General features: G+C 38.6%; 1 long non-coding RNA gene across 1 annotated transcript in view; it reads left to right on the top strand.

The window, feature by feature from the left end:
* Positions 1-9,459, top strand: part of LOC132422167 (uncharacterized) — a 39,607-nt gene extending 30,148 nt beyond the window's left edge. The window contains exon 3 of the long non-coding RNA XR_009518822.1: positions 8,369-9,459. This is a non-coding gene — a long non-coding RNA (uncharacterized lncRNA). The remainder of the gene's footprint in view (positions 1-8,368) is intronic.
* The last annotated feature ends 2,577 nt before the right edge of the window (positions 9,460-12,036 follow it).

The following is a 12,036-nucleotide window of genomic DNA, read 5'->3' as shown; positions in this document are numbered from 1 at the left end:
TCTGTTCTTGGGGCTTCCCTGGTGGCGCAGTGGTTGGGAGTCCGCCTGCCAATGCAGGCGACACGGGTTCGTGCCCCGGTCCGGGAAGATCCCACATGCCGCGGAGCGGCTGGGCCCGTGAGCCATGGCCGCTGAGCCTGCGCGTCCGGAGCCTGTGCTCCGCAACGGGAGAGGCCACAACAGTGAGAGGCCCGCGTACCGCAAAAAAAAAAAAAAAAATCTATTCTAATGTTGACCCCTCAGATATATAATCATCATGGAAAAGTGAAGACCTTGGAATTGTTTGGAACTTGGTTTTGTCAAGGCAGATGGCTTTACCTTTTATATGTTTTTCTCTTCTTTATTAGTGCTACAGCCGATAATTATAATCAAGTAGCCCAGAACCATGTGAATTAAATTATCCTGAATAATAATGTGTTTGGTTTTTGCCCAGTATGAAAGGACAAGGATATAAGGCCAAAGGGGAAATTTATCTTTCATCCCTCCTTGATGAATGGTTTCTTTAATAATAATAATAAATTAATCAAATTTTAAGGTGGTTTTCTTTTTCATGGCTTAATTCTACATCCATTTTAGGGAGAAGGAGTTGAAATCTCTGACGGGTGGTTGCACTCATTAATTATTTACATTGAACGTAATGTTTGCTTAGTATCTAATATATCTAACCAGACACTCAATGTTATGTAGACATGTAGATAAATGTGGATGAACGAGACACAGGCCTTAGAATTTGACCAAGGAGAAATGTGTGTAAGAAATTAATTATGATGAAGTGGGAGATTGGGATTGACATATATACACTAATATGTATAAAATGGATAACAAATAAGAACCTGCTGTATAAGAAAATAAATAAAATAAAATTCAAAAAACTAATAATAAAAATAAATTTAAAAAAATAAATTAATTATAAGAGTATGTTTTAATGATGAAACTGGGAAAGACTTCACAGAGGAGATAACATTGACTATGGTCCCAGAAGACTGAGTTTGCTGTCTTGGAGGGGGCAAGAAGAACATTCCACATAGAGGGAATAATTATGCAGATATACGGACAGATGCAAGTTGGAAATTTTATGTTCAGGAGGTAAATAGCTCAAAAACTCAAATTTGAAGTCAAAGTTTATCAAATTTTTTTCTCTTCTTCAGTCCTTTAAGAAGTCTAAGTTGTTAAGATGATAGTGATACCATTTTAATCTGATGCATTGTTTAATTGCTTCAATGATCAAACTTAAATAGTCTTTTCACAGTATCTCTCCTCCACAATCTCTGACAGGCCAGAAAGGTGTCAGCAGAAAAGTGAGCTGACATTGGGAGCCCTGAATGGTGACAGACTGGTCACTTTCTCCAAAACACGAGTGCTCATGAAAGAGCATGTTGTAAGATGCTTAAGCACCGTGGTCTAGATGCTATCATAAAATGGCATGGAATTGGTAATGACGCCTAAGCTTAGTGGATCTAAAGCTTGGGGTTGAGAGAAGGTTTTTAGATTCATTTAGTATCGTATACCTGAGGCAGGGAGACAATGATGTGAAAGTGGTAGCCCGTGTTCTTTCGCAAATGACTACGCAGGAGAGTGAGCTTGTCACAGAAGTGCCCTTTGTATCAGGAAGCATTTTGGCAGAGCGTGAGATGGTTAGACATTTCTAAAAAGCATTAGGATTATGTTTTTTACTTTCCTTGTGATAATAGTTTTACATTTAGGTAATCAAGTATCACTCTATAGCAAGTCATCTACTTTAGGTATCTTCATGCATTCATTTAAGATGATTCTATGCAGCAGACTCTTAGGTGCTAGGCATATAACAAAAGAAAGAAAAAAGTCCATAACTCCTTCCCTTAAGGTGCTACCATTGTGAAATTGGGAAGAATATGTTAATGTGCGGAAAGGCAGTCTGAAGGCTTTAGGAATCATGGTCCCTTTGGGCAGGCACTGCAGCAATGGGAATGGTAAAAGCTCAAGATTAAGAGAAATCATTCCAGTGGAAACTACACCCCATATAGTCATTTGAAACCTACCTCCTTTAGAATGGATAAACTTTTTCTCAAAGAATATAGTAGTCTGGAAATCTCGGGATGCCATAGAACTGGGTGTCCAAGAACATGCCTGGAAAAATACTTCAGGCCACTTGGATAAAGCCAAGAAGCCACTGCCTGCTCCTACTCCAGCCACACCCTTCAAAGTAATTCATCAGAATTCATGCTGTCTTTGATGAGGCAGTAGGAGCTGACGTCTAATCTTACTGTAGATCGTAAGTAAATATTAGCTTATGCCAAAACAAAGAGGATGGCCGTTGCCACTGATTGGCCTAAATCATAGGCTATATATAGGATTTCCGTGGAACTCCAGGAGTTCTTGGATCACATTTTGAGAACCACTACCCTAGTGCACTTTATGCTGGTGTCTTCTTGGAGAGTATATATCTGGGATATATAGATGGAAAGTTCATGCTTCTAGTAAGGCCAGAGATGGAAACTCCATGTGTGCAACTTTCAGGAAAGCTTCAGGCTGATATGTTCACAATTTACTCATTAGATTGCCTGGAAATGATTTTTGGTCAGAGTAAGTTTTGGTATTCTTCTGGGTTTTTTTTTAAGTGTAGAAAGTTTCTTTTTTTTCATCTGTAATATTCAGCATTCCAGCCATATCTGCACACTTTTATCAGAGATGCTTAATCATTTTTTGGTTTACCTTTCAAGAAGCCTGAAATGAGGTTGGGTTTTCTATGACTTTGACTCGTAAATAAATATGCAACTGAGGTAAAGTCCACCTCATTTTAAATATGCCTTTTCTCAGAGAATACTTACTTACCAGTCTCTAGTCCTAAATTTTTGTCATCATTGTAATAGTCTCTTTTTGGGCACATGAATGAAACACACTCACACACACACACACACATTCCCATGCACATTCTTCCCGTACCATGATATAAAGTCTAGGAGTTTGTCATTCTAATTGCCAGTGGTTGAAATTCTGATTTCAAAAAAATAATAAAACAAATTGAGAAATCCTGAGATTTTACTTCGTCTAAGCACTCAGCAAGGGAAATGAGCTTAATTTGAAAAATGGTGGTGATATATGCACTGGATTTCCTACCCAGCTGGGAGATTTATAGCATGAATAAGATGCCAAGAAATGAACCAATAGGGTACTGTGTGTGATTGTCTTTAAAGGGGAAAATTATTCTACAGGACTCATGAGCCATAATTTCAAATGCTTGTGTAAATATGGTTTAGTTCATCATCACCTTTTCCAATTATGTTTATGTTCAGCTCCAGAGTACAGCCTCTGCTTCCTTGTTTGAAATGCCACCAACTGAACTAGCGTTTTCATTAATACAAACAATGTTTACAGTGTCCAGAAATGATGATAGGAATATAGGAGTCTTTTGTTATTTGTAAATTAGACATACCTCAAAGAGGTGCCCCATTAGCTCTGGCTTAGCTTTTGAACATAGCCTATTAAAATATTACAATTTTTAGGTTCTTCATGAAATTTTCATATTTATATAGTAATTATTATAATTATGTAGATAAAATAATATTATTTTTTATTTCTAAAAATATAATTTGCATACCTAAATAGATTAGGAATTAAATCATAGTTTCTGAATAAAAAACTTTTGTTTTTCAGGAAAGTTATAGAACCACTAAATATTTGGAAACACACCTATAGCTTTGTTGGTAACTAAAGTTTTATACTTAGAAAACTACAAAATATTTTAACTGTGTTAAATATGGTGTAGGGGTTATTTTCCCCAAGTCGTTGCGACTTGGAGAAAACTGCCTGAGTTTGAATCCTAGCTTCACTCTCCATGACCTTGGAGAGTTGCCGGATCTCTGTGTGCCAGTTTCTTCATCTGTAATATGGGGATAATAATAGATCCTATCTTAGAGGTTTGTTGCAAAGATTAAATTAGTAAAAATTTGTTAGCGAGAACAGTGAAATAGAAGTGTTTACTCTTTTTTTTTTTTTTTTTTTTTTTTGCGGTACGTGGGCCTCTCACTGTTGTGGCCTCTCCCGTTGCGGAGCACAGGCTCCGGACGTGCAGGCTCAGTGGCCATGGCTCATGGGCCCAGCCGCTCCGCAGCATGTGGGATCTTCCCGGACCGGGGCACGAACCAGTGTCCCCTGCATCGGCAGGTGGACTCTCAACCACTGCGCCACCAGGGAAGCCCTAGAAGTGTTTACTCTTGCTAATATGGCATTTCACAATTGTAAATAGGGGTTCAAGAAGGAGTAAAATAAGAAATATGTAAGGTATGACACAATCAAACAGAAACAAGGCTTTGCAAGTGCTAGGCTGTGAACGACACCTTGACATCTTTTGTCCACTCCAGGAACCAGGATATTATCTGTAAATATTACTGACTCTTCCTGATTCAGGCGTCTTTCCTTAATAATACCTGAAGACAAAGTTGTTAAATACTTAAAGATCGGGCTTCCCTGGTGGCGCAGTGGTTGAGCGTCCGCCTGTCGATGCAGGCAACACGGGTTCGTGCCCCGGTCCAGGAAGATCCCATATGCCGCGGAGCGGCTGGGCCCGTGAGCCATGGCCGCTGAGCCTGCGCGTCCGGAGCCTGTGCTCCGTGGCGGGAGAGGCCACAACAGTGAGAGGCCCGCGTACCGCAAAAAAAACCCCAAACAAAAAAAAAACTTAAAGATCATCAAAAAGCTAATTAAGAATAATTGGGTGCTGAATTAGCTGATCTTCTGCTTTATTGTCCAGGGTTCTCTATTCTTCAAAGTTGATACATTCGGCATTTGACTCTTTCTCCTTTCCATGTTTAGCTATTGACTCATATTGTCATTCTTTCTGATTTAGTTCAAATTTGGATCATCATTATCTTTCTTTGTCAACTACTCCTTGCTTCTCTTTCTGCTGCTCACCCTAATTTCACCTTTCCCAAACTCAAAACGAATTTTTTTAAAGGAATATATGCTATCCTACTTTACCTGGTTGCTTATATCCAGCTGTCCTGCCTCTAACAGCATAAAAGACATGCTATGTGTCAATGGACTGAATGATGGTTACTGCCCTGCTAGTTCTCAGTGGTAACAATCCTAGCTGATTCCTCACCAGCACCTCTAAATCAAAGTAGGGAAGAATGGTTTTGTGGTACAATATACTAGTTGAAAGATATTGGTCGGGTCTTACTGCTTGAAGTCATAGGTGAGAAGAAGAGGGAACCATATATCTTTGGATCTGAACTGGTGACCTAGACATGAGTTCCAGCACCTGTTAAATACCCCAGAGCTATGCTAGCTTATAAAGTGATTACTCACTATTGGTTTGAAAACAGATGTTAAGGAAGAGAAAAAGGACACACTGAAAACCAAGCTTGAACTAAGGACCTTTGGAAAATCACTCTAATACTTGCCCAACCATGCTCAGTGGGAAGACTTCCTTTATTGAATCCATACTTTATCAGAATGCCTTCTCAGAAGACACCCAGTTTTTTCAAAATCCTTGTTCAGCAGAAAGCACTTGACATAATGGAAGGAGGAAGGACCAAAATGGTAATAATGTCACGCCCTCATCCCTTCCTTTGCCCTTTTTTCACTGCAGTTCAGGCAAAGTAGCATGGAGAGCAGAATATCGCAGTATGGTAGAAAGAACTCTGGACTAGGCGATGGGGTCAGTGTGTGGATCTAAGGTCTGTCACTTGGGAAAGGCCATTCCTCTGCCTGAATGTCAACGTCTATTCACATGAGAAGGTAATGATATGTACCTCACAGAAATGTTGTGAAGATTAAATGAGACTTTCGTAGGTTGCAATAGTAATATTAGACATTATTACTGCTTTTTACTAGCAATGAATAATTTTGATGTTATAGATCTGAATAATTAAGGTCCTCAAACCAAACCATTTTTTGTCCCATAAATTCATAATTGGCATGTCTTCTGGGATGCAGTATGTGAAGTGCACAGGGCTCAGACAGTAGGAGATGAGAGGTCTGAAGACAAACTCAGGTAAGGCACTTTTAGTCAGTGCCAGTCAGGTCTCTGACCCTTGGTTTTCCTTTCTAATGTATGATGGCGCCTAGCACAGTGAATAGTTCACAGTAAACAGCTATCATATTATAAAATATTTTGGGGTTTTTTTTTTTTTGCTTTGTTAAACCTTCATATTATCATCCATATTATGGGGTTGCTTTTGTTTACAATTGCTTTACAGGTCCTCAAGCATTGTGCTTAATGAATAGTAAGTGCTGACAAGATTGTACCTTATAAAGATGTCATTTGGATTGATAAAACATTAAATGTTAATATAGCGGGCTCAAACGTTCTTTTTTGTTCAGATATCCTAACTGGAAATTCTTTAGAAACTCAAGTTTCGGAGGAATGTAAACATTGATAAGACATGGTTATTGCCTTCAGGAAACTTACATCTTAGTAGGAGGCATTTCTTTCACTAAAAGCTGTGTCCAGGGCTTCCCTGGTGGCGCAGTGGTTGGGAGTCCGCCTGCCGGTGCAGGGGGCGTGGGTTCGTGCCCCGGTCCGGGAGGATCCCTGTGCGTCCGGAGCCTGTGCTCCGTGGCAGGAGGGGCTGCGGCAGTGAGAGGCCCGCGTACCGAAAAAAAAAAAAAAAATCTGTGTCCAACAGAATGTGGTCTTTTTATGGTGACTGGGCTATTAAGTAAGAAACGGAAAACGCTTTCAGAGATTAGACAGCAGTCTCTGAAGTCAAACTTCTGTCAAAAGGGATGAGTGATGTGGAACTGGATTGGTGGGGCCGGCGGAGGGGGTGGGGTGGAATTAAAGCCTGTTACTTGTATTCTATTGTCAGGCACAGTACTAGGCAAGTCACATTCATTGCTTTAGTTAATCCTAAAAGCAATCCTATGAGATGGGTTGCAAAACGTTGACTTTATGGTTGAAAACAGTTGGTAACTCAGAGAGGTGAAACAAGCTTGTCTAAGAACACACACCCAATGAGCGCTGGAGATGGGATTTCAATCATTAACACAGGGAGTGGATTAGAAAGTGGGTTTTGTTCAATTTAATTGAAAAAAATTTTGAATCTGAGTATCTCACCTTCTGCAAAAATTTCTTATTTTCCCTCCTGGATTCTTCTCCTTCCCTTCTCTGTTGGGCCTGATAATGAGTTCAATTCTGGATTTTGGAGCCCTCTGATCAGGTCTATAGTCATCTTTCTGTGCACATAACCCAGGAAGGCTTATCTTATTTTTTTAACCTGCATACTTACAGCAATAAGAACTGATAGCTATTGCAGATGTGCTAGTGTTTAGCATTCATATGAAAGGAAAGTCACCCAACATTAATTTAATTGTATAAATATGGTATAGAATACACCACAATTAAGATATATGACTCAATCATTTATCCTTTTAACAAATACTAGTGATTATTGCTCCCACCCCCTCAATAAGTCACAAAACTTTAAAAAGTAGTTTTAGGTAATCAGTATAGTCAGCCACAAGTATCAAATTAACATGGCTTAGCAGAAAGGATTTTTTTCCCCTTATGTATTAACAAATCTGAAGATGGATAAACCAGGATAGATAAAGAAGAAGGATGGAGGGGCAAGGAGACCAGGAGTCTGTCTCTTTCTTTTTTTTCTTTTCTTTTTTCTTTCTCCCTTCCTCCCTTTCTTCCTCTCTCTCTCCCTTTTTTCCTTCTTTCCTTTCTTCCTTCCTGTTAGAACACTTAACATGAGATCTACCCTCATAACTAGAGACCTGCTGTACAACCAAGTCTGTCTCTTTAAAAAAAAAAAATTCTGGGAAGCCCCAGCTACCAATTTCACCTTCTCCTTGGCTGAAATCTATCACATGGTTACTCCTAGGAGCAAGGAAGGCTGTGTTGTGGTTTGAATTATTTAAATTGGAAGAAAAAGAGAAATATTATCAGAGACACAGAAAAAGGTCTCTTTAGAATATCAAGAATTTTAGTTTTCCAGCCTCCCTAGTAAAGAAAAGCAAGGCAGAAAAGGGCTACGAAAGGCTTTGAGGAAGCTATCAGGTCACCCACAATGCTGGGCATGGGAAGCTAACTGGCCTTCCCGGGACTGTGTTTAATAATACAAAGGGCATTCTGGTTCTACTATTTACTGTGAATCACATTCATGTTTCTTGACCTCTGTCAAGCTCATCGGCCTATTTATAAAACAGAGATAATTATAGTGCTTATTTATTTTAAAGTATTTTATAAGACGGTGAATGAAAAAAAGTGCTTAACATCATGCCCGGCACATAGTTAATTTTAATAAATATGAGCAACTATAAAAGTACAATCACTGATATTGTAAAGCATAACACATACTTCTTGACTAAAGTGAGCCTTTTTACATTAACTGCACATTCCCTTTAGTTTCTTGCTTTGTTTGTTATTTTTCTGTCCTAGGAATACCCTTCCTAAGCTCTGGATGTGTCCTCTGAGAAGGTACCCATGACACAGACCACACTGGACACCAACTCAGATACTGGGGGACGGTTCCACGACAGCTGAGTGCGGACATGCTGATCACTGAGCCCCTTGATGAATGAAAAGCTGCTAAGCTCTCCTCTCAAGCTGATGGGGCTGGTGCTGCCTTGAAGCGCTGAGAGATGCCATGCCAATTCACGGCAAGGTCTTTATTGTTGAAACTCTTGCATCATGACATCTTTATGCATGTAAAAATACAGGATGAATTTCAACTATATGATATTGTTCATGTTCATCAGAAATGTTATTTGTCTTTACAAAGTCTGGTTTCAATGAACCAGTTATGTAATGGATATTAAATAAACATGGAATTTTACATGTTCATAATATTTGGTTTCTTGTTGTGATTTTGATGAACTACACTTTCGAGCACTGTCAGTTCATCCTTATTTACAAACAAAACGTTTGCCTGTAGCAGAGTGATGTAGTGACTTGCTTTATTTTAAGATAAGTCAACTTTTCTATTCAATGTTTAATGTGAAACTGACTCAAAATGTTCTTTTAGGCCACATTTACATTTCTCTCTGTATAACATGTATTATACTATCTTAATGCTGTGAGCTATATAAACCAAAGACATTCTAATTCTGTTTTTAATGTATTTTTCCAAGATAAATAATTTATAACACACTAATAAAAGTAAGGAGCTCATATTAAAAGAATTATATGACCTACTGAAATGGATCTATGGAAATTGACTCTCTTAAAAGTAATTCTGTGAAATTATTTTATATAAAATTGACTTCCTTATATGAATTCTTGACAACAAATATAAAACAAAAAGAACTTGAAATCTCCCTTCTGTCCTTTTACACATTGAAGAGAAGTAATCGAATACTTTCTAACTTTATGATTTTGGGGGTTCTTAGAAAAAGAAACCAGATGAATAGTAAACATTTCAGTTGCACATATCAGCTCTGGCTACCTATTTAAAATAAAAATACTGGGAACATATGTATATGTATAACTGATTCACTTTGTTATAAAGCAGAAACTAACACATCATTGTAAAGCAATTATACCCCAATAAAGATGTTAAAAAAAATAAAATAAAATAAAAATACTTTTCAAAGTACTCCTTTCAAAGTACTAGTCTTTTCACATTTAAAGTGATATAGTTTTATCTGTGGGTTTATTTGTGAAATGTTTTCACATTGCCATCCAGGTGAAGAAATATCTTTGGGGTTTTTTGTCTTGTTTTTTTTTTTTTTTTTTTTAATTTGGAAGGCTGAAAATAAGTAACCCTGAGCCTAAAAGGCACCTTGTGAGCACTCACATGCATCACAAGAGATAAGAAAAGCGATGAAAGGGCAAACAAATATTCCAAGCATTAAGGTTCCTTTAACCTTGAAAGGGTTTGTTTCAAATGGGCACTCATGGCATACCATGACCTCCTAACGTTATCAAGTACATATCAGTGTATTTGACATTCTGCCTTTGCAGGGAGGCACCAGGAAGATGTTGGGGAAGGGAAAACTGACCAGCTTTCAGAGAGAGTTTCAGATAACAGGGTGATGGTGTCTGGTTTTTAGTTTTAAAGTTGGGGTGGTGGCAGAAATAAGGGAAAGAAAGGGAGGAGAGAACTGGGGAACCTGAAGAGTTGAAGGAGTGGAAGAAATCTTTAGGAATTTTAGTGACACAGTGCTGATTCCTATGACCATGCTTCAGAGCATCCTAGCACCAGCTTGCAAGGGGCAGCAAGATTATTTAAAAGAGTTAGAACTTTGGAGTCATAAAAAATAGTTTTCTATGCCATTTCTTGGATCGGGCTACTTTTGTGGGTAACTAACTTCACCCATTCCTAGGATTCTTTCCATTTGACTAGTTCCATTTTTCAGGCAGTGACCTTTCCCTGACCTCGGCCCCAAATTCCAGGTCACCTTGCTGTAGCCTTGGTGTGGTGCTGAATAGAGGGCTTACCAGATTGTTGGCACCGGATAAGTGGTACTGAGCACAATCGTCCTCTTTCATGAGCGGGAGGGAAGTTGCCTTTCCTAGGGTTCAGAGATCTGGGCTGACTTACGCCTCCTTTTCATTTTGTTGTTCAGTAATTTTCCCTCTGGCCAGATCTGCAAACTGGTTGCCTTGCAGGAAGGTGACATGCACCACTGATGCAAAAAGAAAAAACAAAAAAATACTATTGGCATCAGCACAACATCCAACGGTACTTCCAAACAGTTTCATTTTATGATAGAATAGGTCAATTATTTGCCCCAAATAATTAAAAAGTTTCATTGCTTAAACTTAATCTCATATCTTTATGTTCCTATGTTGTTATTTAATTATACTCTTCTTCTGAGTGGAATCATTATCTGAACACCGAGCTTTGCCAGTTTTCCAATCCACCCCCAAATTATCTTGGGAAAGACCTCCTTCTTCCTCAAAATGAAAATAACCTGTATCTGCCAAGTTTTTAAACAGTGACAAAATAATTGTTTGATTATACCTCAGTCAGAGACTCTAAATAACCTCAGTCATCAGCCTCCATGTTGCCACACGGCCATGGCTCCACAAGCAGGATGGTCATTTCTGATGTTCTAGACGGTTCTGCTCCTCTTTTTTAGGAAGAAACCTAATGGGTCCTAATGCTGAGATTCAAGGGCTACAGTGAATGGCAAATTCTGACATGTCACATTGAAATGCAAAGCCAGTGTACGAGCCTCTCTCTTTTGAATAAATCAATATGGCAATACTGACAATTTTCAAGCCTACCTCTCTCTATTCTGTGTTTCCTCCCATTCTAAGGATGTCAGAACTAAAGAAGGACAAAAAAGAAGAAATAAAGAAAAAGAAGAAGGATCTCAATAGTGAATGGAAAACATCAAGCTAATCTCTTATCTTGGCATCCAACTCAGTCAGTTCTTGGAAAAATAGTGCTTCGAATTATTTTTCAAATGATTAGATTCATGTCTTATGTTTGGACATTTAATTAGGCTTAAGGGAAAAAACACGGAAGTTTTTTAATACCATTCTGCTGTGTAAAATACTCATGAATGTTTCCACCATATCAGGTAATTCCCGATCAAATACACTTGTGATTCCAAGTGGCCTGGCCGGGGTGCCGAAGCACGCAACCGCCAGCCAATGCTAGCTCCACGCAGCACGCATTGTGCCCTGCGTGCTTTAAAGCAATCAAACGAGTCTGCAAATGTTCTTCAAAGAATACATCTAGAATGTTGCTTCTCTAAACATCTCCTTGGCATTCATTCTATTTTCCACTTTGAATTGCTGCATTTAGTTTTGTATTGACCTTCTATAGCAAGGAGGTTTTATTAACTCTTTGATCTTCTGGCTTTGGGATGAAAACAAAGAATATATAAATGAGCACTTTGTACACTGTCTTATAGAGGAGACCAGAAGAAAAAAGGAAATATGTTTTCATCAAACAGATTGGTCTGTGTGGAGACTTTCAGCCCTTCCTGTTCTTTTCTCTCTTTAAGCAAAACGCTTATCAGTGTGGTACATGTGTTTGTTTTAATGTTGCCTGAATAACTAGATCTTTGTTTCTCTTCTCTCTAGCGCCCATAGCTGAGGTGAGGGTCAGATATCTCTTTGTGGATTTTCTTTTTAAGGCATTCTTCATCCTT

This window comes from Delphinus delphis, chromosome 3 (assembly GCF_949987515.2).
Source record: "Delphinus delphis chromosome 3, mDelDel1.2, whole genome shotgun sequence".
In the NCBI taxonomy this organism is placed as follows: Eukaryota; Metazoa; Chordata; class Mammalia; order Artiodactyla; family Delphinidae; genus Delphinus; species Delphinus delphis.
The sequence above is the reverse complement of the archived record's forward strand: the minus strand, read 5'-3'. Positions and strand labels throughout refer to the sequence as shown.